General features: G+C 41.4%; 1 protein-coding gene across 1 annotated transcript in view; it reads left to right on the top strand.

Annotated features, from left to right (window-relative positions):
• The window catches only part of LOC124604915 (odorant receptor 43a-like), a 107017-nt gene that overhangs the window by 58204 nt on the left and 22105 nt on the right, over positions 1–26708 (top strand). The window lies entirely within an intron of this gene.

The raw sequence follows: 26708 nt of genomic DNA, 5'->3' as shown, positions 1-26708 counted from the left end.
TCTTAACTTTGAATGTCACGGTCAGTAGCCTTGCACCAATGTCCTTTCTAATAAATAAACAAAGAACAAAAGTAACTATTATGCAATAAACTTTACAACAAATATTCTGTTACCTAATGATTCAATAAGGTGTCACGTTGTCATTGTTCAATGTGTTTTGTGTGGAGGAAATGATGATCTGATGCTTAACTGAAAATAGTGATAATTTAAATTTGCTATATCTTTTAAACAAATAAAGTTACAGAGTTGATATTTACAACATGTGTCATTTTAATGATCCGCTTTTATATGAACTGTCGATCGTTAAGATCGACCAAAGCGATCAGATTTTACCTTCAGATCTTTGTTACAAAACCTCTTACTTTCATTTTAACGGCAAATCCAAAAACTATTATAGATATGATCAGTATCCAAGTTTTATCGGGATCACCATGAAACTTTAAGAAAGATGATAGATTAAAATTACTGTGGCTTCATTCCCTGAATTACTACAAAATTAAATAGTTTTCATAAATGTTTCCCTTTATGGCCGATCTTATAAAATGAAATGAAGTCCCATGCTTCTTTACAGAGCGTAGGGGAACGGTGCGGGAGACCCACACCGCTTTATTAGACAAGGTCCTAGTGGAGGTGGTTTGCCATTGCCTTCCTCCGACCATAATGGAGATGAATGATGATGATGAAAACGACACAACAACACCCAGTCATCTAGAGATACGAAAAGTCCCTGACTCAGCCGGGAATCGAACCCGGGACCCCGTGCTCGGGAAGCGAGAACGTTACCGCGAGACCACGAGCAGTGGACATAGCCGATCTTAGGTCCGCCTTATTTAACGCTGCTACGCCTCCCTGGGCACGAACAGTTCCTATCGGGTTTCCCTGTGACATAGGTTCTCATCTGTCTCACTCTTACCTTACAGCACTTAGGCCTGATCACCCTGACCTCATTCAGTACAATAGACGCCTGTGAATCTCCCCATGTCGTGGCAAATCTGCGCTCTTTGTGCCACACGGTCCTGGACGACAGGATTCTTTTCACAATTCCTGGAAGTCTGTCTCTTTCAATCATATACTTAAATGAGAGCGAAGTACTCGTTAACTCACAACCTATATCCTAGTGAGCTTCGATGTTTTCTCTCTTTTTATCAGAGGTCCTTTAGAAGAATCCTTAGAGCCTATTGGTCAGAAATTTGACCTAAAAACGACTAATCTCTTCAAGTATGCCTTGATATCGACATACTTTCTATTCTACTGTGGCTACTATGAGCAGATGAAGGAGTAACCACGGGGATTCCACTTGCATCAGCTGCCGCCAACTTATATACAGGGTGTTACAAAAAGGTACGGCCAAACATTCAGGAAACATTCCTCACACACAAAGAAAGAAAAGATGTTATGTGGACATGTGTCCTGAAACGCTTAATTTCCATGTTAGTGATGTCTTGATTGGGCCCCATGTTCTTCCACCTACGCTCAATGGAGCACGTTATCATGATGTCATACGGGATACTCTATCTGTGCTGCAAGACCATGTGCCGTTACAAGTACGACACAACATGTGGTTCATGCACGATGGAGCTCCTGCACATTTCAGTTGAAGTGTTCGTACGCTTCTCAACAACAGATTCGGTGACCGATGGATTGGTAGAGGCGGACCAACTCCATGGCCTCCACTCTCTCCTGACCTCACCCCTCTTGACTTTCATTTATAGGGGCATTTGAAAGCTCTTGTCTACGCAACCCCGGTACCAAATGTAGAGACTCTTCGTGCTCGTATTGTGGACGAAAAAAATGGCTCTGAGCACTATGGGACTCAACTGCTGAGGTCATTAGTCCCCTAGAACTTAGAACTAGTTAAACCTAACTAACCTAAGGACATCACAAACATCCATGCCCGAGGCAGGATTCGAACCTGCGACCGTAGCGGTCTTGCGGTTCCAGACTGCAGCGCCTTTAACCGCACGGCCACTTCGGCCGGCGTATTGTGGACGGCTGTGATACAATACGCCATTCTCCAGGGCTGCATCAGCGCATCAGGGATTCCATGCGACGGAGGGTGGATGCATGTATCCTCTCTAACGAAGGACATTTTGAACATTTCCTGTTACAAAGTGTTTGAAGTCACGCTGGTTCGTTCTGTTGCTGTGTGTTTCCATTCCATGATTAATGTGATTTGAAGAGAAGTAATAAAATGAGCTCTAACATGGAAAGTAAGCGTTTCCGGACACATGTCCACATAACATATTGTCTTTCTTTGTGTGTGAGGAATATTTCCTGAAAGTTTGGCCGTACCTTTTTGTAACACCCTGTATTAAGAATTTCGAGCTGGAAACCCTGGTATCAGCCGAATGGAAACCTACCTGTCTGTTCCAGTATGTTGACGACAACTTTCTGATATGGCCACATGGAAGTGACAAGCTGAATGACTTTCTCATACGTCTCAGCTTTTATACGCCAGAACATCAGTTTTACCATGTAAGTCGAAGTGAGTGGAGTGCTTCCATTTCTCGATGTCCTGGTGAAAAGAAAAGACGATGGCACGTGGGGCCACAGTGTGTACCAGAAGAAGACGCATGCCGACCTATACCTGCACTCGGACAGCTGCCACTGTGCGGTGCAGATGAATGGCGTGCTCAAAAGATCGGTACAGAGGCCTCTCTGACAGTGAAAGTCTCAGTCAAGAACTTGAACATCTGATAACGGTGTTCCTGAAGAACAGCTACGAGGACTGGCAAATTTCTTACTGTACAACTGGCAGAAACAGAAGGGGAACACCAGAAGTATGTCACCATTGCATTTATTGCTTTTTGTGGCTCATTATCCAGAAAATAGGACGAACTGTCCGGAAATGTCTCGTGAAAAATGTCTTCCGTGCACCAGATAAAAGCCGGCCGCTGTGTCCGAGCGGTTCTAGGCGCTTCAGTCCGGAACCGTGCTGCTGCTACGGTCGCAGGTTCGAATCCTGCCTCGGGCATGGATGTGTGTCATTTTCTTGGGTTAGTTAGGTTTAAGTAGTTCTAAGTCTAGGGAACTGGTGACCTCAGATGTTAAGTCCCATAGTGCTCAGAGCCATTTGAGTCACCATCTAAAACACGTCACTGCCGGTTAGTGCCAAAGACAACCTCGGATAATGGATATCCAGGGACTATCAGATACCCTGCCAATGTGGTAAAACGCTGCGTACTGCCGAAGATCGTTGTCGAGAACATCAACGGCACACCAAATTGGAGCAGCCTAATAAGTCAGCAGTCGCAGAACATTGCCTATCGGAATTACATGGAGCGGATTACGGCCATACTAAAGTTCTGACACGGATGTCTAACTTATGGAACTGCGAAATTAAAGAACCTTATAAGATCCGATAAAGGGAATCGCTGATCGATCGTAATAGTGGCTAAACCGCTATTAATCTGATTGAGAAGAGGTTGGAAATACCCCATAACGAACCGATTTCGGGGGCGTGCGGAGGAACAACTAAGTTGCCGCCAGCATGCGTACGTGGGCGCCGAGTAGGATGGATCTGTCTTTCGGCGGATGGACTGCAGCGGGAGACACAGGGTACGGATGGCGGACAGAACGGCAGATGGGAGTGAGGGGAGAAGAGGTAAAAGCGCCATGCGCGCCCCCAAGCGGTCAGTTTATCAGCGCACCAGACAATGGGAACGTTGTCGCTTGCCGAAATAATGCGCCCGTTGGACGCTGACATACGGTCGTTCACCCGTGAACTGTTTCGTCGGGAAGTACGCCGAGAGAATCTGAAGAATCACAGATCTAAACATTCATGGTGGTGTCTGTTTGTTCTATATCGTGTCTCCCTACCACTTTCGTGCAACGACGCTCTGAGCGTGTTTTTTAGGGAATTGACTAGTTTGAACCTGGGACCTGTTGCTGGTAAGGAGACGCCAGACCACACATGACATGTAGAATTCAGAAGAGTTCAGTGAGACTAGCGATGATATAAACAAATACCTAATGATTTCAGCGTCAGCTCCACTGCACTCCCTGTAAAAGAATCTTAATACTAACTAAATTTAGTGGAAGGGGTTCAAGGCTTTCCTATTTTTAGTTAGCTGGTAAAATAACGTCGAAAAAGCAGTTAAGTTTACCATTGGAAATTTTATTCTACTCACAAAACATTGTTTCTAAATTGCACTATTGATAAAAGGAAATGTTTTAATACAGGATTGGAAAAACCAACTGCATTCAACAAAAATGTGAACGAATATTCCCTGAATGGGTTTCCAAGTTCTACAGTGGATCGAAGGATGACCTATGCCATATCACATCTATAATCTGGGTTTAAATTAAGTTTCACAAAAGAGAAAACTATCAAAATGGTCTACAGTGACCCTCAATTATGTTTTTAATTACTTATCTAACTTGTCGTAAATTACAGTGGCTGATGTGGCTTCTCAATAACTATATAACAGAAAAATCATAGCGTTTCAGATTTTTACTTCAAGTGGCAAATGTGAACACCATGAGCTTTAATTGACGATCGACGCTAGTATTACGCAAAAAGGGGATGTAACAGATGAGACTTCTGCAGTTCTGAGTGAAGCCTTATGCGCTCAAAAATGCGGCATCGCATGCGTTCATTGCCTTGTCGGTGTTCGTCAGGGGGCGGCGGCCGGCGCAGCTCTGTGCAGCTCGCCCTCTCGGAAGCAACTCCTTCCTAACTTCTCCTTACTACTATTTACCGAAGTTGGTTTAAAAAAAAACTATCTGGCTGTGTTTCCATCTGACCGATCAGGGTCTCAATGTTAACCTTAAGCTCCGCCTACAAAAATTCCGTCTATCCAATGAGAAACGTTATACTTTTCGTGGTGGGGCAATGTTTTTAAAGTTTGCAATGTAACAGAGACACGACAAAGTCTCACGCTAAAACTTGCAGCTGTTGTGGTCCTTTAGTGTTATCGTAACATCTATACTGTTCTTTTGGAGGGCTCTATCTTTTAACATGGGATGGGGGGTGGTCCTAACGTAACAGAGACGCGAAAAAGTCTCACGCTGAAACTTGCGGGTGGTGTAGCCCTTTTTGTGTTATCGTAAGATCTATACTGTTCTTCTGGAGGGCTCTAGCTTTTAACATTAGCTGGGGGGTGGTCTTGACGTAACAGAGACGCGAAAAAGTCTCACGCTAAAACTTGCGGGTGGTGTGGTCCTCGCGGTTAGCTGGCGACGTGGGTGTCCGTCCGTCCCTTATCGTAAGGCCTTCCAGCTTAACACGGTTCTGCTCTCGGCTTCTGTTCTCGTTTCTCCCCTAGGAACTGCGTCTGTCCCACGGTGGGAAGGTATGACATTCATTTAGGCATTCTTGTGTTAGTCTGTGGTATTTCATTTGCTCACTCGTTACTCGTATTACTTTGGTTAATTTAATGTCACGACTTATTCGGAGCTATGCGACATACTACTGGATTTGCTTATCATGTCGGGTTTTTCATGGAAGGTGTTGGGTTTGCAGGTATATTGAAGGACCTGAAACGTTGCAGAAAGAATATTTATACCAAGCTGCAGAATGTATAGCTCAGCATCACCATACTTCTGATAGCTCATAGCCTGAGAACGGGTATCAGAAAGTGGCCTCAATCCCAATGCCAACGTCGATGATGAAGCTGCGACGACAGTCGTCCAGAAGAGAGCCGCATGCAGGAGGCAGAAAGATCGGCAGCCTAATGCAGAAAGACGAAAGCAGAACGCAGAATGCTTTTACCACCATTCAACGACACCCACAATCACGCGACACGCCCCATACAGACCTGTGAATGGTTCATCTCTACTTCTTCCAAAGTACAGGTCAGCAGACATGCTTTCACTTGACTAGTGACCGGCCGGGGTGGCCGAGCGGTTCTAAGCGCTACAGCCTGGAACCACGCGACCGCTACGGTCGCAGGTTCGAATGCTGCCTCGGGCATGGAGGTGTGTGATGTCCTTAGGTTAGTTAGGAGACTGATGACCTCAGAAGTTAAGACTCATTGTGCTCAGAGCCATTTGAACCATTTGAACTTGACTAGGGAAAGAGCCTAATACATTAAGCAAAGACTGATTGTATACCAGACTCCCGATTTAGAATTTAACAGACTTTCGATTCAGAGTTCGTGTAAGAATGAAAAGCTTGAAAGTTGACGTTCAGACGAACGACTTTGAGGATGTACCTCACAAAAGGAACACGTCGGTAAAATTATTGAACCTTGAGGATGCCATTTTCGAATGAAACATTAATTGGGAGAAGAAGGAGTTGACATTTGTGGTACACTACGTATTATCTGTCAAACATTGTAAGATGGTTTGTGGAATTTAACTTAGTTGTGAGCATTGTATTGCAGGAGGTGTTATTTTGTTCCTCTGACTTGCAGACTACGTCACACGACTAATTTTGGAGAAAAAAAGTTAAGTCCTGTGCAAAAATCCCGCGCAAAACTTGCATTTCGTCTTTGCTACAGACTGAATGGAGGTGGTTTAGCATTGCACTTTTCCGACATGTGAAACGTCCCCTTTGAACAATAATACACGACTGTGCTTAACCTGACACACAATATTTTTTTTTTAGCGCAACGCAATCTGACTTTCAAAATTCCCTACAAAAGAATGGCCCTGACTAACATTAAACTATACAGAATGACATTTTCACTCTGCAGCGGAGTGTGCGCTGATATGAAACTTCCTGGCAGATTAAAACTGTGTGTCCGACCGAGACTCGAACTCGGGACCTTTGCCTTTCGCGGGCAAGTGCTCTACCACTTGCACTTGCCCGCGAAAGGCAAAGGTCCCGAGTTCGAGTCTCGGTCGGACACACAGTTTTAATCTGCCAGGAAGTTTCATATCAGCGCACACTCCGCTGCAGAGTGAAAATGTCATTCTGGAAACATCCCCCAGGCTGTGGCTAAGCCATGTCTCCGCAATATCCTTTCTTTCAGGAGTGCCAGTTCTGCAAGGTTCGCAGGAGAGCTTCTGTAAAGTTTGGAAGGTAGGAGACGAGGTACTGGCAGAAGTAAAGCTGTGAGTATCGGGCGTGAGTCGTGCTTCGGTAGCTCAGTTGGTAGAGCACTTGCCCGCGAAAGGCAAAGGCCCCGAGTTCGAGTCTCGGTCGGACACACAGTTTTAATCTGCCAGGAAGTTTCATTAAACTATACCTTTCACAAATCACTTACCCCACAAAAATCTTCGCTGCTCAAGCTACTGCAATACAGCGAGCGCCACTAGTGCCAGCTAAATAAAAGATTCAAACTATGGAAGGCACTAACTACTGATAGGGATAGTTAGAAAATGAAAGATATTAATAGAGAACAAACAATGTATTTACCTTGATAACATCATATATAAATATAGCAGTTCATGACAAATTTCTAAACTCCGCCATCTCTCTCCCCACATCCACCACTGCTGGCGGCTCACCTCCAACTGCGCAACGCTACGCGCTGTTCACATCCAGCTGCCGCTGCCCAACACTACAATGGCAGACAACAATGCAAACTAGCCACAGACTGCACACAGCACAGCCAGTGATTTTTATACAGAGGTGGCGTTACCAATAAAAAAACCTAAACAGCCTACTTACATAGTTACCAATAAAAAAACCTGAACAGCCTACTTACATAGAGAAAACATGAACAGCCTACTTACATAGCCCCCATGCTCCCCACAAAAAATTTTACAAATTGGTTTGGGCAGCGCCCAATACAGATTTGAAAAAATGTTTTCATAATTACAATAACAAAGAAATCAAATGCACACACTTATTGATACAATGTTGGTCAAAAGCTAAAAATTTCTCACAGTCCATAAAGACAGTCCACATTGTTCATCACAGTAAAAATGCAGAGTTTTTCTCAAAGTCTGAGCAGTAAAAGAAAATGCACATAGAAGTAGTGGATTTCCATGCAGTCTTGCAGAAGTAGTGTTGTCCTTCCAAAGGAAAGACAGTTCTGACTCTTGACATGCAGACAGGTAATGGGCCACAATGGAGCAAACCCACAGCAGAGTCATTCGAAGTTTTGAAGAATATTGGTAGGTAGGTCATCACAGAGCAGACCCACTGGAGTCCTGGTAGAGATTGTGGTATTGGTGGGCCACCAGAGGTGCAGACCCACTGCAGTCCTTGTAGAAATATTGGCATGGTGGGTCATCAAAGATGCAGACCCACTGTAGTCCTTGTAGAGATGATGGTATTGGTGGGCCATCAAAGATGCAGACCCACTGCAGTCCTTGTAGAGACGCCAGCAGCCATCTGTTGCGAGTGTGCAGGTGCACAATCACCATCGAAGAGTCTTGCGGACAATATAGCAAGTCCATAAACCACCACTTGTGCACTCACAAAGTGTTTGGAATTGTCCTTAGAACCAGCAATGCTGTTATCCAGTCCCTTGCTGAATTATTAACACACGTGCAAACACTATCAGTCCCTACTTCTCACATATTGTCCATGTACTATGACCAACAGAAACGTGTGCAGTGAAATGTAACTTACAAGTTAATAATAAGATGAACTGGTGACAATTACAATTTTATAACATAAGAATACAATAAAGGTACAAAATACATCATTAAAAACATAACACTATAGATAACATTTGTAGTACAGGCTTTACAAAAGAATAGAAATAGACATATACGTCAGTGTTAGAGGAATTATGACATGAGTACATACATAGAAGATCAGAATAACTTGCGAAACGTCAACTTCACACATGAGCATTTAAAGAGAATGAATAATGTCTAACATCTTTACAAAGTAAATAACATATTATTAATGCCAATTATATTTGAGGATAACAGTATTCCTCATCATAGTGAATGTAGCTTAATATTAAAAGAGAAAAAAAAATTCTATGAAACTACACAGAGACAGGAAGAAAACAACTACACAAGGGTACACAAACACATAGTGGGATAACACCAATAGGAAAGGATAGGGTTCGTTTTCAGTGTAACATTTGGTACTGCAGTCCAACCCAAAACTTCATATATCTTTCCTCTTATTTCATCCTTTGTTTCCACCAAAAAAATTCTATCTAAGCATGCTTTCTGTATTTATATGTTCACACATTTCTCACCTCAACATTTATTTCCAAGAAAATCCTACCTAAACCTGTTTTCTGTACTTTTTTTTTTGTATAACTTCTCAATGCATTTCTTCCAATTCATCGAAACTCATTCTCTTAGAGGCTACCCCCTCTTAAGCTAACTTAAATCTACTGAGCTCAGATGCTAAACAAGGGACGAGGCAATCCAGCATCACATAACAAATTATCACAAACAGCAATGACAAAAAAATGCCAATTTGCAAAGCAAGCAGCAGCAAATCTAAATTAACAGATAAAATGCAAAATTACAACTAATATGAGCCAATGTGCAGCAACAATAAAAATAAATCAATAGTAAAACTAGCTTAACAGAGTAATACAAAGTGAAATTTAGTAGCACTATGCCTGGCAAATAGCAGCAGAAATAACTTATATCTAAACATGACATAGCTCAAGCAGAAAAAAACATTACACTAAAGACAACAATGCAGATAAGGGAAATGTATATTCACATCTTAATGTCTACGTAATTAAAGTGGTGCACCACAACAACTTATTGTAAAAGAAATATTACCATGTACTTGAAAAGAAAATTATGTGTTACTGTTACTAGTTCCTTCTTATTGTTCTTTCCTTTCCAAGTGCTCCTTTTTTAAAGAATGTGGATCATAAAATAATTATTTAATAGATCTGTTGACAGAAAGTGTTCACATTAGCAAATGCATTTCCTTTTATAAAAGCAATGCTGCAACACAGCTGGAAACCAGATATCAAGTGAAATAAGCAACTACGAAAAGCAAAGCATAAAAATGTCATTCAGTAGTCATGTGACATTTCATAAGTTAGTAGAAATCCTCTCAACTCTCATAGAAAGACGCTTGTCATAATCAGGTGTGCAGATGTAAAAATATTTCTTGTCATTTTATTAGGTATTTCAGTAAATATCATAAATTACGAGCTCCACAGTATGCTTTCAACAAGGAAATGTCAGTAGCACGGACAATGGCCTCCCCTTTTTGTTTTCTACCTGTGCCGCTGAAAGGCTAATGGCTTTTTTTTTTTTTCTCGGGCGGCTGTCGCCCAGGTGGGTGCCCGCGACGCATTACGTGCAGGTGGTCACTTAACTTTCTTACGGAAATATTTACAACAGCAGTTTCCGCTACAGTGACAGTCTCACATAAAAATATTTCACAGGTCAAGAATTAGCGTTGCAAATCTGTAGAAACAAAATCCTATAAATATAAGTGTCCAAAAAAATTTTCGCCGGCATTGTGATACATTCACGCATTTACACACATTTCATAACTCTTAAAGTACGATTCTTGGTTTCCAACATCCTGTTTCACAAGTCAAGAGTCCCTACCCACTATTCATTACTCCTTACCTTATTACACATATACGTATCCATCGACACTCGTCAATATTTCGTCATTATAAATATGAAGCATAATCAAATAACTCATATAGCCTCAGCCTATTAATCATAAACATACCTCAGCAGCATAATACACATCGTCATCGTAAAAATAACATCATAACACCTCAGTCAAATCTCAAAATCGTCGTAGCTTCCTCCAATAATTTCAAAACCTAAAAAAAATTCTCTGCTCATTTCAATAGTGTCATCTTCCTCAAACGTACTTTAAAATCATGCTCCCTTACCAAATACATAATTCAAAGCTCTCATAGTATCACAATGATTCCGAAAAAAAATATGAACAGTTTACAAAGTACAGACAAAATACAGTTTCATAAGTGTGAAGTTACCCAACTGTGTATTGCGTAAACATGTGTCACTGATGTAGTAAAAAAATGTTTATCTCTCAGTTAAATGATCAGATAGCTGTGTAATTTGTGTGTTAGAGAAATATGGTACCGATGTGTAAAGTTGTATAAGCAAATACCATATTAGCTAGGGTTCCTTGTGGTTGCCACACACATGGTACACAAAGTAAGCGTATACCCCCCTGAGGATTAATGTAATTATACCCTCAGGTGTTACAGATTACAGCAATGGAATGAAATGTATCACGGAAAACTTTCTTTGTAATTAAAAAAAATATTTAAAAATAAGTATTTTAAGTATAAGATTAATCTCTCAAATGCGTGTACTGTAGCGCTAAACTGTGCATCTTGTCGCAACATAATCTCTGTGGAAGTGTCGTAGTTATCGTCCTCCGAAAGCTAAGTTCTGCAGAAGTCAATGTACTTACCACATGATAAACAAAAGTGAAATGCTTTGCGTATAGATATCGTAGTTATTATGCTTATTGGCGTGATGAAGAAAGTGCTGTACAGTAACGTATTGTTATGCCACGAAAAAGGCTGTCTCATTGTTGCTATACCACAAAAGTTACTACTAAAACATGTTTTTCTTCCTAGAAGAATTCAGAAAACTGTGCAGATATAAAACAGATACACTGCAAAAGCAACATTGTAAATTGTCACTCATTAGTAGCGTCGTGATAACATCGTGTAGCTGTCACATAAACTAACCACTGTGTCATCTGGTATCTCACAGAATGTACTTTAAATCCAGAATATATTTTCAAGTAAACCAAAATGTTGCATTAAAATCTCATTAGCAGTACTGGTAAATGTTCTAAGTATGTGAGCCTTATAGTCGTTCCATAATCGTGCAATTAACAAGCAAGAATGTACACACACAATAACGCTGTGACGTCTGTTCACAATAACAATGCATTCGTAATTACTGTTTGAATAAGTTCTCTTGGTTCTTGATTGGATATTTAACTTCAAACATTGGTGCATGGTAACAGTTTCTAAGTCTGACAATGCATACTAGAAATGTGAAAAGTTTTATGGCAAAGACAAAGTTAAAAAGCAGATTATCTTTAAATAAACGGTTTTACATGTGAAGTGTGGTGCTATCCTTTACTCTTCATAGTACTCACAGTTTGATTTGAATGCAATTATCATGTTGTATACGTCGGTAAGGAATGCTAAATCTTTTCTCAAGGTTAGCGTCTGTGTTATTTTTCCCTGAGCCAGCCGGCGCAGGTGGCTGCCTGCGGTGCGAGTCATTGTCTGTTTCTTTGTTGGCGCGCGTCGTTATTGGGATTAGGAGACCTAGCTTCTACAAATTCACTCTGACGAGAAGGCCCAGCTCTGTTAGAATCCCGCCAGTTCTGATGAAATTCACGTCTGTCGTTTTGTCGGTAGTTTACATAGTTTCTTGTTTGTCGGTCATATGGTGGAGAATTTCTCCCTGAATCGTAACTCTGCGCCGAACTGTTGCGTCTGAAGTTATTCTGCCTCCCTTGATAATGCTTGTTTTGGTTCCCATATTGTCTGTTTCTCTGATTGTCTCTGTGATAGTCATTACTACGGAAATGCGATCTGTCTCTGTAACTATTATTACTCTGCCAACGGTTGTCGTGCGGGTGGTGTCTATTTTGGTCACGATTTGCGTTGTAAGAATAGACCTGTCGTGTCCAGTTATTGTTTCTGTCGTCACGGAATTGTGACGGACGTGACCTGTAATTGTTGTGTCCTTGTTTTCGCGTTCCGCGATTGTCAGTGTCACTTTCCAGTTCTTGTAACAGTCCCTGAAAAGCTTCAATGTCGTCTTTGCAACGTCCTGCCAAAATAATATGTCGGAAATGTTCAGGTAATTTGATTAAGCAAATGCGGATGAGTTCTGAGGGGCTGTATGGGTTTGACAGGTACTGATTCTTGTGTAACATGTCTTCAAAATATTTAATAAGACTGGAAAATTCAGATTGTTCGAAACGTTTCATCATTATGATGCTATGTTTTACTCGGTCTTGTCTGGCTTGAGACCAATATGCTGAGAGGAAGGCATGGTAAAACTCTCCTTCACTGTGGCAATCGTGAATGACCGACCGCATTCTTACAACTGGTTCATTCTCTAAGTAGCCACACATAAATTCTAATCTGTGCTCTAATGACCAGTTGGGAGGAAAACAATGAGAGAATTGATGAAGCCATGCTTGTGGATGAATGTCGTTGCCAGAATTCTTAAATGTTTTGAATTTACGTGTAGTAATGAACAGCTTATAGTCAAAATCATCATGTCGGCGAGTCGCATATCGGTCATTGTTAGGTCGTGTCGGCCGTTCCATCTCAAAATTCGGTGCACATTGCCAATTTCTTTCATAACTTCCGAAATGCCCTGTGTTATTATTTTGTGGCTTTTCCGTGTTTCTAAGTCCCTCTTCCCGTGTTGGAGCGCGAGTGTCCTCTGAAATACGTAATTCTTGTATTACCTGTGTCAGCTGATCTTGTACTTCCTGGATTTCTCTTTTGTACTGTGTATTGATTTGATTTTGATTCTGTTTGAATTTTCTAATTTGTTCATACTCTTCTGTGTCAGTGAAGGCTACAGGTCTTGTGTCTTTCAGATCATCATCTACCTTTGTAGATAAGTTAGTGACCTGATCCGAAAGTTCGGCTACTTTCTCCGATAGTGTACTTATTTCTTCAGTGTGTTTTTCTAAACCAAGTTTCAGAGTATCTACTGTGTCCTTAAAGTTTTCCTGAGTTTTTGCAAGTTGCGTAACCGAATCGGTAGATGCAACTGAGTCAATTTTAGCCCACAAGGTCTCATGATTTTCATGAACAATGGTTTGCAGTTCTTTTATGGCTGCTTCGTGATTCTGTAATGCATTTTCATGCCGCGAAAAAATAGGTTGAAAATGCTCACAAATTTGCGTTTTTACGTCATTACAGACTTTTTGACATTTCGATTCAATGTTATGTAACTCAGTAGTTAAATCTTCACGTGTTTGTTCAAGTGTTTGTTCCAATGAGTCTAACTTTTTAAGATTTTGTTCCATTGTGTCTAACTGTTGCTGTGTTTGTCTCTGATGTTGTTCCACTGTGTCTAACTTTTTAAGATTTTGTTCCACTGTGTCTAACTTTTTAAGATTTTGTCCCATTTGTCTCTGATTTTGTTCCATTTGTTGCATTAATTGCAATAATAATGTATTAGTGTCTGGAATCTGTTTCTCTACGCTTTTCGGCAGTGCATTTGCACCGGCAACATTCACATTTTGACAAGCAGAAAATGTGTCTTGACTTATTTGAGAAAAAGGTGATGACCCAAAACCTGAATCTACAGTGTTTGCGAAATTGTGTCCTGTCATTTCGGATTTCTGAGGCGAGCTGTTGCCGACCGATCGATCGATAATGCTTCCCTGTTCACTACCTGTTTCACTGTCTACACCATTGTTTGCAGCCCGCTCCATTTCCCTATGCACAATTACCAAATTACTACTTTGAACATCAGTTAATTCATTACTCGGTGGCGCTAACACACTGCTTTCATTTTCACTGTCATTTCTCAGTTTACTTTGGAGCCTAGTATTACGTTTTTCACACGCCATTATTGTCACAGTATTTCACACGACAACACAGAAAAACACAATTTGAAGATCAAAAATAAGAGAACACATTAACATAGCACTGAAAATAATATCTAGTTAATTGCAGCTGCGAAATACTTGGTGCAAATCTACATGCATGCCACAACTGTTTTACTGTACAACAATGAAAGACTGCAACTACAAAGGAGATTTTCTCTACAATTACGCGCTAGCAATAAACAAAATCTACACTAATTACACAAACTACAAGAAAAAATCAGAAGATCCCAGTGAGGTATCCTCGGCTAAGGGTCGACATATGAAACGTCCCCTTTTGAACAATAATACACGACTGTGCTTAACCTGACACACAATATTTTTTTTTTAGCGCAACGCAATCTGACTTTCAAAATTCCCTACAAAAGAATGGCCCTGACTAACATTAAACTATACCTTTCACAAATCACTTACCTCACAAAAATCTTCGCTGCTCAAGCTACTGCAATACAGCGAGCGCCACTACTGCCAGCTAAATAAAAGATTCAAACTATGGAAGGCACTAACTACTGATAGGGATAGTTAGCAAATGAAAGATATTAATAGAGAACAAACAATGTATTTACCTTGATAACATCATATATAAATATAGCAGTTCATGACAAATTTCAAAACTCCGCCATCTCTCTCCCCACATCCACCACTGCTGGCAGCTCACCTCCAACTGCGCAACGCTACGCGCTGTTCACATCCAGCTGCCGCTGCCCAACACTACAATGGCAGACAACAATGCAAACTAGCCACAGACTGCACACAGCACAGCCAGTGATTTTCATACAGAGGTGGCGTTACCAATAAAAAAACCTAAACAGCCTACTTACATAGTTACCAATAAAAAAACCTGAACAGCCTACATACACAGAGAAAACATGAACAGCCTACTTACACATGTTTGTCAAATGTGCACCTGAAACGATGCGGATGATAGTGTATTGCTTAAGTAGGGTCACTGTGTGTCTGGAATTAGAAAAGTCTACGCAACTATGGACAGACAAAGTCGTTCGTTTCGAAACACATCCATTCACTCGTATAGGATGTTGTTAACGGACTGTAGGTTCACTGAGAGCAATGGCGCCTAATTTGGTGCTTATAAAGTGTAACTACCTCCTGTCGTCCATTTCACGGTGGAGGAAATTTCTCCAGACTCTGTAATTTGAATCATCTACATCCGTCTGGATGGGGGCTGGCCCACTCATATTTCTGCCTGAACATTGCTATCAAATCGCATGATCAGTGATTATAATTATGAAAGTTATAACCAGATTACCGTAAGCTAAGTTGTGGAAATTTAATTTGAAGCAGCACTGAGAGAATTCAGACCAACCAAAGCCCAAGGTCGAGACGAACTTCAACCTCAGCTCCAGCAGATTTGCAGAGAAAAACGGAATATGAACTTTTCAAAAGACTGTGCCTTCTAGAAGATTTTGTAGAAAGTAGAACAATACACTTTTCACTAAAAACAGTCGCAACTCCTGCTCCGAGTATGGAAGAACAAGCCTAATTTTGCATACAGTAAGAGCACTTAAAGTGGCAATAAAAGTAGAATAAAACGCAAACTAAAAGTAAAACTGGAAGATTAAGACTGTAGTAAAATACAGGGAGACATGCACAGGATCGTTTATTCTTGGAAGGACTAGGAGTTGTCTTGAATGTAAGTGAATGTAATGCATATAAGTAGGTGAAGACATCCATACCTGTTCGGTTATCCTACTGGTGAAAAATCATTGGAAACAGCAACAACTACGAAGCACCTAGGCGTAATTACATACAGTAGAATGACCATCTAAAACAGGGGCGGTCAGATTTCGGCTCACGCAGCATGCTCAGGCCCGAGTGCTAAAGCGGTCAGCCTCGTTGCACATCTTCACCACTGCCGCGCCCCATTGTCTCAGCAGTTGGAGGGGGAACAGGGGGAAATTTCGAACGCGCCGCACTGAAATAGTAGTGCAGTCGCACTGCACATGAGCTGGTTTTATATTTCACACTTCTCAACAACACAGATCACAAACAAACAAAGACTGACAGTGTCCTCAAAACCTTAATAAAACTATCGTTGTAATTCTTGCAAGGCTAGAATGAAGTCTTCTAATTCGCACTTTCTTTAATGTCAGTGAGCTTAGGTTCAAATGGCTCTGAGCACTATGGGACTTAGCTTCTGAGGTCATCAGTCCCCTAGAACTGAGAACTACTTAAACCTAACTAACCTAAGAACATCACACACATCAATGCCCGAGGCAGGATTCGAACCTGCGACCGTAGCGGTCGCGTGGTTCCAGACTGTAGCGCCTAGAACCGCTCGGCCACCCCGGCCGGCAGTGAGCTTAGGGAACTGGATTGTCTTTGTCAGATTTTATTTTCAAATGCACGTCCATCAAATCAGGAAGATGTTACCTTGCAGTGTCTTACTGTGGGCAGTGTGCAGTCAAGTCCATTTATAACGCGCAATCCGCAATCCATTCCAGATGTTTTAATTTTCGTTCCTGCACTCCTTTTTCCATCATAAATTCAGCAATAGTGACATTTAAATCGAGAAGTCGTTCCAGGAATGCCCCTTGACTTAGCCAATGTACTTTGCAGTAGTAATATATGAAGTCTCTATACTCTTCGTTCATTTCCACTGAAAACTGTTGCAATTGTAAATTGGAATGTTACTATCTGTATCTACAATTTCTTCAAGTGCTCCATGCCACAGATTTAGCACAAAGTGCTTCTTGATGTACAGAACAAAGAATCCCGTCTGTCGAGCATTGTAATTTTTAGCTCTTTTATCGTCATCTAAAAGTTTAATTCTTTCTGCATACTTCTATAAGGTTGTTTCGTAGCAAATAAGCGGTACCTGCCCCTAATGCCAATTGAGAATTGTCATCCTTCTCTTCTATCATTTCCATTCATGTTTAAACGATTGTAACGATAGATCGCTGGACTGCCTCTTTTTGCACAAAAAGCTACTGGATCTTGCGGCGGCGCGGTTCCTTCCGTCCCTCTACGACGAACCTGCACATACCTGCGAACATTGTCTCAGCAGATCATCAGTAGGAAAGCCGAGCGAAACCTACTGTACTTCGATGTGAACCGGGCTGCAATTTAAGTCACTAATCTACGTTTCGGGAGAAAGTTTTCACACGAAATGAAAGGTTGGAAATTTTGTCCTCAATTAATATATTCTGAAACTTAGGTGAACAAGTATCACTGCCAGGCCCGTACTAGCCTTAACACAACCACTCACAATCCCTTTCACTCACGTTAGCAAGTTTATGGTGTTGCATTTCCCGAAAACGTAATAGCTACAAAAATACTGATTGTTTTTGATTAAGAATGCTCGCCAAATATTAAGTCTGTCGGTACCAAATGCAGTCACAGTTTTTAGCCACCGACCTGCTCAATACGCCACGCGGAATATATCTCTTTTCTCGGCACAAAATTCACTTAAAAATTCCGAAATTTCTACACGCCCATCGGAATAATTATGCCGTCACTTTACCACACTTTTGATGTACGAAACACTGCTAGATCGGGCAACTTATCGTTTCCATCGGAACTACTACTACACACGTCCGATCTGTTTCATGGATAGGCTCCGACTCATCTCTAGAATACTCCAAGTCTTCTCTACCAGTAGAGAAAGGCGCGCGAAGAGTATTGCTTTACGATTGGTCAGTTTACTCAACAGCCAATAGCAAAACAACATTCTCCAGCGTCAGTCCGCGCTTTTCATCAATAACCAATCGCAAAATAGTACACCTAACGACTGCACTTTTTACCGACGCAATTATCCAATATGCTGAAGTTTTGTTTATGCATAAAGTTATTTACTATTCTTATTTATACCTGAATTAACTTTCCGTTTACCATAAACTTACTTTAGAAATCTATTCTACAAAAATCCCCTTTGTCCACATCCATACTTCTTCGAGATGTTCCCACACTAAATCCCACTACATAACTCGTTAAACAATTATCTTCGTATTAACCTTAAACCACACTCACGCATCATTCATACTGCTAAAACACCTTTACAACAGTTTATGAAAAACATTCTATTACTTTAGTGCACTCTAGTGGGCACAATCGAAACTAAAATCACAGTCCACCTATCCAATATTGTCCTCTATCGGCTAAACTACGTGTACGTCCAGTCTCGTGTCACCATCTGTCACTATCCAGCTCTGAGACACATCTCCCACTTAACCGCCTCCAAAGCAGGATCGTTATACGGCGCTAAGCCTCAATCTGTGAATGTCCTTCATAGAAATTGGAAATTTATGTTAAGTGCCTATGGGACCAAACTACTGAGATCATCGGTCCTTAGGCTTACACACTACATAATCTAACTTAAACTAACTTACGCTAAGGACAACACACACACCCATGCCCAAGGGAGAACTTGATCCTCCGACGGGGGGGAGCCGCTCGAACCGTGGTAAGACGCCCTTAGACCGCACGGCTACCCCGCGCAGCTGTCCCCTTCCATACCACGAACAAAAAGCGAAGGGTAAACAGCGCTGACAGAACGATTCTGCCGAACTCAAAGAGAGTTGTGCCGACCGCAAAATGCCGCACCGCAGTGCTAAACGAAGTTTCGCGGTGTTCCGGGTACTTCCGAGAAGGACAGAACAAAGCCGAGTGGCAGGCCGGACTTTGGGCCGCCCGTGGCCCGCACGCATGCCGTGGCTGGCCTTGGTGTAAATGGATCGGCGTGCGCACATTTGCCACGCCGGACATTTGCCACACTCGCCCCTTCGCCAGGTAGCGATCCCTCAGGTAAGGGACGCCCTTCCTCATACTTCTCTGTCCGCTTTCAAACCGTCGTCTCCACATCTTACTCGGTACAACCGGTACGTAAGGGACCTTCTTCTTCGACATCTTGGCGAAATACAGAGCTTCTTTTCCGAAATCGAAAGATTTATAGCTTTTGGGAAACGAAAGCAATTCCGACGATTATGTCGGTATGTAATTAGTTCTGCCAAGTATAAACATAGATCCCTCTGTCTGTACGGTAGCTTCCTTTCACGCTTACTGATTGCGAAAGAAACAGTTCATCGCCATGGGAGCAACAAGAAAGGAACGACGTATAAAGAATGCGAATGTACGCTAATCTTTTCTATTCGATGACTGCATTTGTGCCTGATTTAAGTACTACAGCTGCATGCCCAAAAGACAATAAGGAAAGAAGAAATGGGAATGTGAATGTTTGAAAAGAAGAACGACATACTCCATATTAATTTACTCTCTAAAATCCGATATCCTTTGCGGCGAAACATTAGTTAATAAAGTGTAGCGGGACAATGTTCAAAACATGACTGAAAATACGTTCACTAAATAGAGATAAGAACATCAAATATTGACATGTCATCTAAAGTCGACGTACAATTTTAAAATGTTAGAAATAACGAATATTTACAGAGTCACAGAGAAAACATCCTAGGTTTTGGAGGGAAATCCCGTAATTGTAATGATCTGCACTACAACAGAAACAAGAAGCACAACTTAAGAAAAAAAATGTAATGTGTGTTTCAGCTCACAAGCGACTTTGAAGCAGATAGTTCCTGTGAGTTAGTATGGGCAGAGGTTATATTCGACAACCAAAATAAATTAATAACTGGCTCCTTTTACCGACCCTCGGTTTCAGATGAAACAGTTGCTCAACAGTTCAAAGAAAACTTGAGTCTCATCAGAAATAGGTACGCTACTCACACAATTATAGTTGGCAGTGACTTCAATCTACCTTCCGTATGTTGACAAAAATACTTTTTCAGACCCTATTGTAGAAGAAAACAAGTTCCGTAATTGTTCTAAATGCTTTTTTAAAAAATAATTTTGAACAATTATTTTATGAGGCCATTCAAATTTTAAATGGTTACGAAAACACACTTGACCTCTTAGCCGCAAATAATCGTGGACATCACGACGGATACAGGGATTAGTGAACACACAGTCGTAGCGAGGCTCAATTCCGTTACAAAGAAATTCAGCAAAACTAAACGCGAAATATATCTGTTTATAAAAGCAGCTAAAAATTCGGTTGACGTCTTTCTAAGAGACAGTGTCCAATCCTTCCAAACTATGTAAGTGAAGACCATATGTGGCTTAAGTTCAAAGAAATAGTATCAACAGTACTCGAGAGATTCATACCAAATAAATTAATAAGAGACGGAATTGGTCCCCCATGGTACACAAAACACGACAGAAAGCTGCTGCAGGAGCACCGAAAAAGGCACTATAATTTAGACGGACTCAAAATCTCCAAGATTGGCGAAGTTTTACTGGCTCGAAATTTGGTGCGGATTTCAATGCGAGATGCATTTAATAGTTCCCACAACGAAAGTATCTCTAGAAATGTGGCAGAAAATCCAAAGAGATTCTGGTCCTATGTTAAGTAAACCAGCGGCAAGGCTCAGTAAGTACCTTTACTGCGAGACAGCGATGAGGAGGAGGGGGAGACAAGGGACCCAACCCCTGGGAGCAGGTAAAATCGTGGCAAATGTCCGGCGTGGCAAATGTCCGGCGTGGCAAGTGTCCAGCATTCAATGGATCTGTCCTTATGGATGACACAGTTAACACTTCGAACAACTGTACACGATACACGTCGACACCGGAAACATAGAAGAGGAGGCGAAGGTACTGTATTTCACATTTTATTTCATTTGCCCCCCCCCCCCCCCTAGATAAAATCCCAAATAGGTATGAGAGACCTTTCTCCAGATTGGAAAATAACATGACTGGATTGTCACTGAAACCTATAGTGTTAGACTCTGAAGTGGCTACAATGAAAAGGAATGAAAACAGTGCTCCCACAAACATCCTCTTTGCTTACAATTTTCACTTAAACCATGGTCTTTGGAACAAAATACAAAAACTGGGATTTACGGAGGATACAAGAATATACAGAAGTCCTATCGTTTTGGCGCTTATGTGTTGCAGTGTCACGTCTTCCACCAATCAGTGTCGATGAAGTGTGGATGGTAATAATGGAGGAATTTCCCAGTGAGAAAAGGTCGCGATAAAGTACTAACTGACCAATAAGTTGATGGAAAATCCTAGTATACCACCTGAAATATGGAACGATTTTAACCAGCAGCACAGAAGCACATCCAGGTTTGCCATAGGAATTTTAAGCTCCTCGATAAATGAAAAATATCCCAGTGTAAACTTTCTCATAAATAAGTTGAAGGGGGAACTATATTTGAAATAAAAACGGTTCCATTGTACTGACTTGTAACAAAAAAATTGTTGACTAAAAGTTAAAAGTCATTTTAAAAATGTAGCAAGACTCAGAGGATTTAAGAAGATGTTTAAAAAATTTGGCTTTCTTCCGAAAAATTGAGTGAGAAATTATGATTCATAAAACAATACAAAAATCTTAATAATTTTCTGACTAATGTTGTAGAAAGAAAATAGCTAAAAAGAAACAAAGATAATAATTTTTTTCTTTAGAGCTTGCATCATAATATATGTCTGATAACGACATGATTATTACAGTAGATGCACCAAATAGCTGCTTATAATAAGTGATCTTTATTTACGACAAACTGTTTCGGCTTTATCGCCATTTTCAAGTAATTCCAATTACAATTTTCGTGAACATATGTGAATGTGAGTATCATTTATATTAAAGTAGCTGTATTGTACTCACGTCTATATTGGTGTGACCTCCATATTACGTCGTTAGTGCACTGTCTTATAACTGTCACTTTTTTAATAAGATGGTAAATGATGTAAATATGTTGAAAATAAAGTGTTAATTACGGTGTGGAGGTAGTTTGACAGTTCCACTCTTACGAAGCTATATGTTTGCTAAGATTGTGCAGATGAGCAGCGATATTATTTTACTAATTAAAATTTATTACGATTGTCTTTGGTTGTTGCATGTGTTACTTCTGATTTACCCATTTTCGTGTTCTAAAAGTTCAATAAAGTTTTTGTGGTAGTACTTGTTCTGAATCCTGTATCTTCGTTTAGCATTTCTTGTAGGTATTTTCTCGTGTACATATAGCTTCCTAATTCTTCAAGAATGTTCATTGCAAAACCTTTTGGTATTCTGTGCAGAATCTGGCGTGCATTTTCTATCGTTTCAGCTGTGTGATTTTGATTTTTTTTAAGTGTAGAAAGAAGATCGACTAATTATATTTGTTGTCTCTAACGTGTTCTTTATATCTCACATTAAAATTTCTTTCTGTTTGACCAATGCAAAAGGTATTACAGCTGCCACATCTGATGTTATATACGCCTGGGTTACCATATTTCGATTTCCTAGTGGTGGCGGAAAGCAATTTTATTGAAAGATTGTTATTGGTTCGAAATGCTAGTTGAATATTTGTGGCTTTAAAAAGTACATTAATTCTGTTGGAGAGGCTATCAAAGTAGACTGCTGGAATGTATCTTTCTTTCTGTGTCGGTGATGTTGCTCGAGTTAGGCATATCTGGCTATGTACTGTGTTCTGCCTTGGTGTTTTACATTTCTAGTATAATTTTGTGATTATGTCGGGATCAAGTTCTTCTAGAATTCCTGGTTTTTCTAATGGTCGGTTATTTGATCTTTTAGTCAAAGAAACAGAAAAGTGCTAGTTTATGAGCCACTGGATGACAGGAATTGGCATTTATAATATTATCAGAATAAGCAGTTATTTGGTGCATCTACTCTAATAATCACGTCGATAAGAAAAAATTCAATTACAAAAGCTTTAGAGGATGCCTATCTTCTACGTGCATGGCCAGTTCTAAGCCTGGATAAAATGCGAACGGATGCTCTTATCAGCAAAACAGTCAGAAAAACTGCAGCCAAAATATATACGGTCGGAAACACAACGCTGACATCACAGGTGACAAAGTCCACGAAAGTCCGGCCTCAGTGCCTCGTTGGAATGTGCTCTGCCGGCGATGTACACTATGTGATCAAAAGTATCCGAACACCGGGCTGAAAATGACCTACTAGTTCGTGGTGCCCTCCATCGGTAATGCTGGAATTCATTATGGTGTTGTCCCACCCTCAGCCTTGACGACAGCTTCCACTCTCGCAGGCATACGTTCAATTAGGTGTTGGGAAGTTTCTTGGGGAATGGCAGCCCATTCTTCACGGAGTACTGTACTGAGGAGTGGTATCGTTGTCGGTCGGTGAGGCCTGGCACGAGGTCGGCGTTCCAAAACGTCCCAAAGGTGTACTATAGGATTCAGGTGAGGACTCTGTCCAGGCCAGTCCAGTACAGGGATGTTATTGTCGTGTAACCACTCCGCCACAGGCCGTGCATTATGAAAAGGTGCTCGATCGTGATGAAAGATGCAGTCGCCATCCCCGAATTGCTCTTCAAGAATGGGAAGCAAGAAGGTGCTTAAAACATCAATGTAGGCGTGTGCTGTGATAGTGCCATGCAAAACAACAAGGTGTGCAAGCCCCCTCCATGAAAAACACGACCACGCCGTAACACCACCACCTCCAAATTTTACTGTTGGCACTACATACGCTGGCAGATGACGTTCACCGGGCATTCGCCATACCCACACCCCGCCATCGGATCGCGACATTGTATACCGTGATTCGTCACTCCACACAACGTTTTTTGCACTGTTCAATCGTCCAATGTTTACGCTCCTTACTCCAAGCGAGGTGTCGTTTGGCATTTACCGGTGTGACGTTTTTTCTCATCTCCCGCCTAACTGTCACAGTACTCGCAGTGGATCCTAATGCAATTGGGAATTCCTGTGTTATAGCCTGGCTAGATGTCTGCCTATTACACGCTACAACTCTCTTCAACTGTCGGCGGTCTCCGTCAGTCAACAGACGAGGTCGGGCTGTACGCTTTTGTGCTGTATGTGTCCCTTCCAGTTTCCACTTCACTATCACATCGGAAACAGTTGACCTAGGGATATTTAGGAGTGTGGAAATCTCGCGTACAGACGTATGAGACACCCAATCACTTGACCACGTTCGAAGTCCGTGAATTCCACGGAGCGCCCCACTCTGCTCTCTCACGATGTCTAATGACCAATGAGGTCGCTGATATGGAATGCTTGGCAGTAGGTGGCAGCACAATGCACCTAACGTGAAAACCGTATGTTTTGTGGGGGGGACGGTTGCGGATACTTTTGATTACATAGTATAGCTACCAGACCATCGGCGTAGGCAGGCCTTCGCTCAGAAAGTGAAAAATGTCCCCTGCTAAACGTAGGTCGCAATTTCTAGGATTCCTTGCCATTTTCGAGATTCTTAGTCTTCATGGTACTTTATTCATCGATATTTGGCTATGAAAGTTGGAAATTGATGCATGTAGAATGTAAACGCTTCTACTCATTTTTATGTTTTCGGCGGGGAACCGCATGATCTCCATCACCCTTCCTCTCCCCTGCTTAGGGGAGTGTAATGGTACTGATTTCGGATTGATATAACTCCACTTTTCAGTCACCTGTATTGATCCATGTGGATGTGTGAAGATGATATACAGTAAAAAGAAAGAATATAGAGAGCTTATTAGAGTTTGAGAAATGTACAGGGTGAAACACCTAAAAATTGCACCGCAAATATTACGGAAATGGAAAGTGCTATTGATGTGCGGTTTCCACAGAATGAATTCGTCGTCAGGAACTCGTATTCTTAGTCATACAAACAGATTGCAAAAATACTTAGAAAGTGTATTTTTTGTGCAGCCATACACTTTTTAAATGGAACTATGCCTATTGACATTAACAAACTAAAAGTAGGGTAAATTAGTCTGTCGCTGGTGTTTGTTACAGGATTCTAGTGCGAATCGTTTACGAGATATCGTATTTTGAAAAGTTTCCACGACGACACTTGTTTGTGCCACTCAACCTGCTTATGTTTGCTTATAATTTGCTTGTGAGTTCTTTGAGTGCCTTGCGGCAGTCCAAGCAGTAGTCGAAGCAGTGGTTCGTGAGAGCGATTGGATTTATCAAGGCAGAAAGAGCCGACATGCTCATGGTGTATGGAGAATGAAGGAAGAATACAATTCGATTTTCTTGAACGGTACAAGCTCTAAGATATCCCAGTAGACATCAACCAGGTCAGTAATTATTTATCAGTCACTTCAATCAGTTACGAGACATTAGTAGTATAAGACCTGGACAACGTAACAGAAGGAAATAAGAGACGACATAAGAGGGAAAAATTAATGTTCTTGCTGCTGTCGCTGCTGTTGATCCACACTCTAACTCCCGCTCAGTCGCACGAGGAAGTGACATGAATCAGGCCAGTGTCCTACGCATTCTCTACCGACATAGGATCAATCCGCATCACGTTTCTCTAGATCAAGAGCGCAATGAAAACGATTATGAGAATCGTGTCAACTTCTGTACATAGGCATTAAGACAGGACACTGCAGGACAGGACACTCTCCGTATTTTGTTTAGTGACGAAGCATTAATGGCCAGCTAAACCACCGAAATTGCACCACTGGTCTGTTGACAACCTCCGTTGGCTTCGACAGGTGGAACTTCAGCGTCCGTGGAGTGTAAACGTGTCGTGTGGGATAGTGAACCACCCGCTCTTATTCCCGTTTCACGTAGACGGATTACTGAACGCACACAAGTATTGCAGCCTCCAATCAGACCATCTTCCACGGATGCTAGGAGACGTTCCTCTGCAGACTAGGAGGAACCTGTGGTACCAACGTGACGGCTGTCTAGCCCATAGTGCACAAAGTACTGCAGCATGCCTCCACGAATTGTTTCCAATTCGTTGGACGCAATGGACCTGTACCTTGGCCGGCCCGGTCCCTAGATTTTACGCGTGTAGACTTTTTCTATGGGAAAAGCTGAAATACGCTGTCTACAAGGACACACCAACTACATTTCATGATACGCTACAGCGTATTGCTGTAGCCTGCTCGGAATCTCCGCTGAAATGCTAGCTCGTGTGCACCAGTCGTTCCATACCGCTGTCAATGGTCGTTTCGAATATAACTTGTGATTGTGAATTGTCTCATTACTGGTCAGAATCCACATAACTGGTGTATGCACTTGTGTTGTTCTTTATTGTGTGCTACCACAGGTATTGCACAATTGTCCGTGAGGGAAATTTCAAAACCATATCTCGTAAATGATTCACACATCAGTCCTGCAACAAACACCACTGACATTCTGCTTCACCTACTTTTGTCTGTTAGTGTCAGTGGGCATTGTCCCATTCAAAAAAGTGTATGTTTGCACAAAAATACACTTTCTAAGTCTTATTACAATCTGTTGCTTGGCTAACAATACGAGCCCCTGACTACCAATCCATTCTTTGAAAACAGCACAGCAATAGCATTTTCCATTTCCACAATATTTTCGG

The sequence above is a fragment of the Schistocerca americana genome, chromosome 1, assembly GCF_021461395.2.
Source record: "Schistocerca americana isolate TAMUIC-IGC-003095 chromosome 1, iqSchAmer2.1, whole genome shotgun sequence".
Lineage (NCBI taxonomy): Eukaryota > Metazoa > Arthropoda > Insecta > Orthoptera > Acrididae > Schistocerca > Schistocerca americana.
This window is presented reverse-complemented; position numbering and strand designations above follow the sequence as displayed.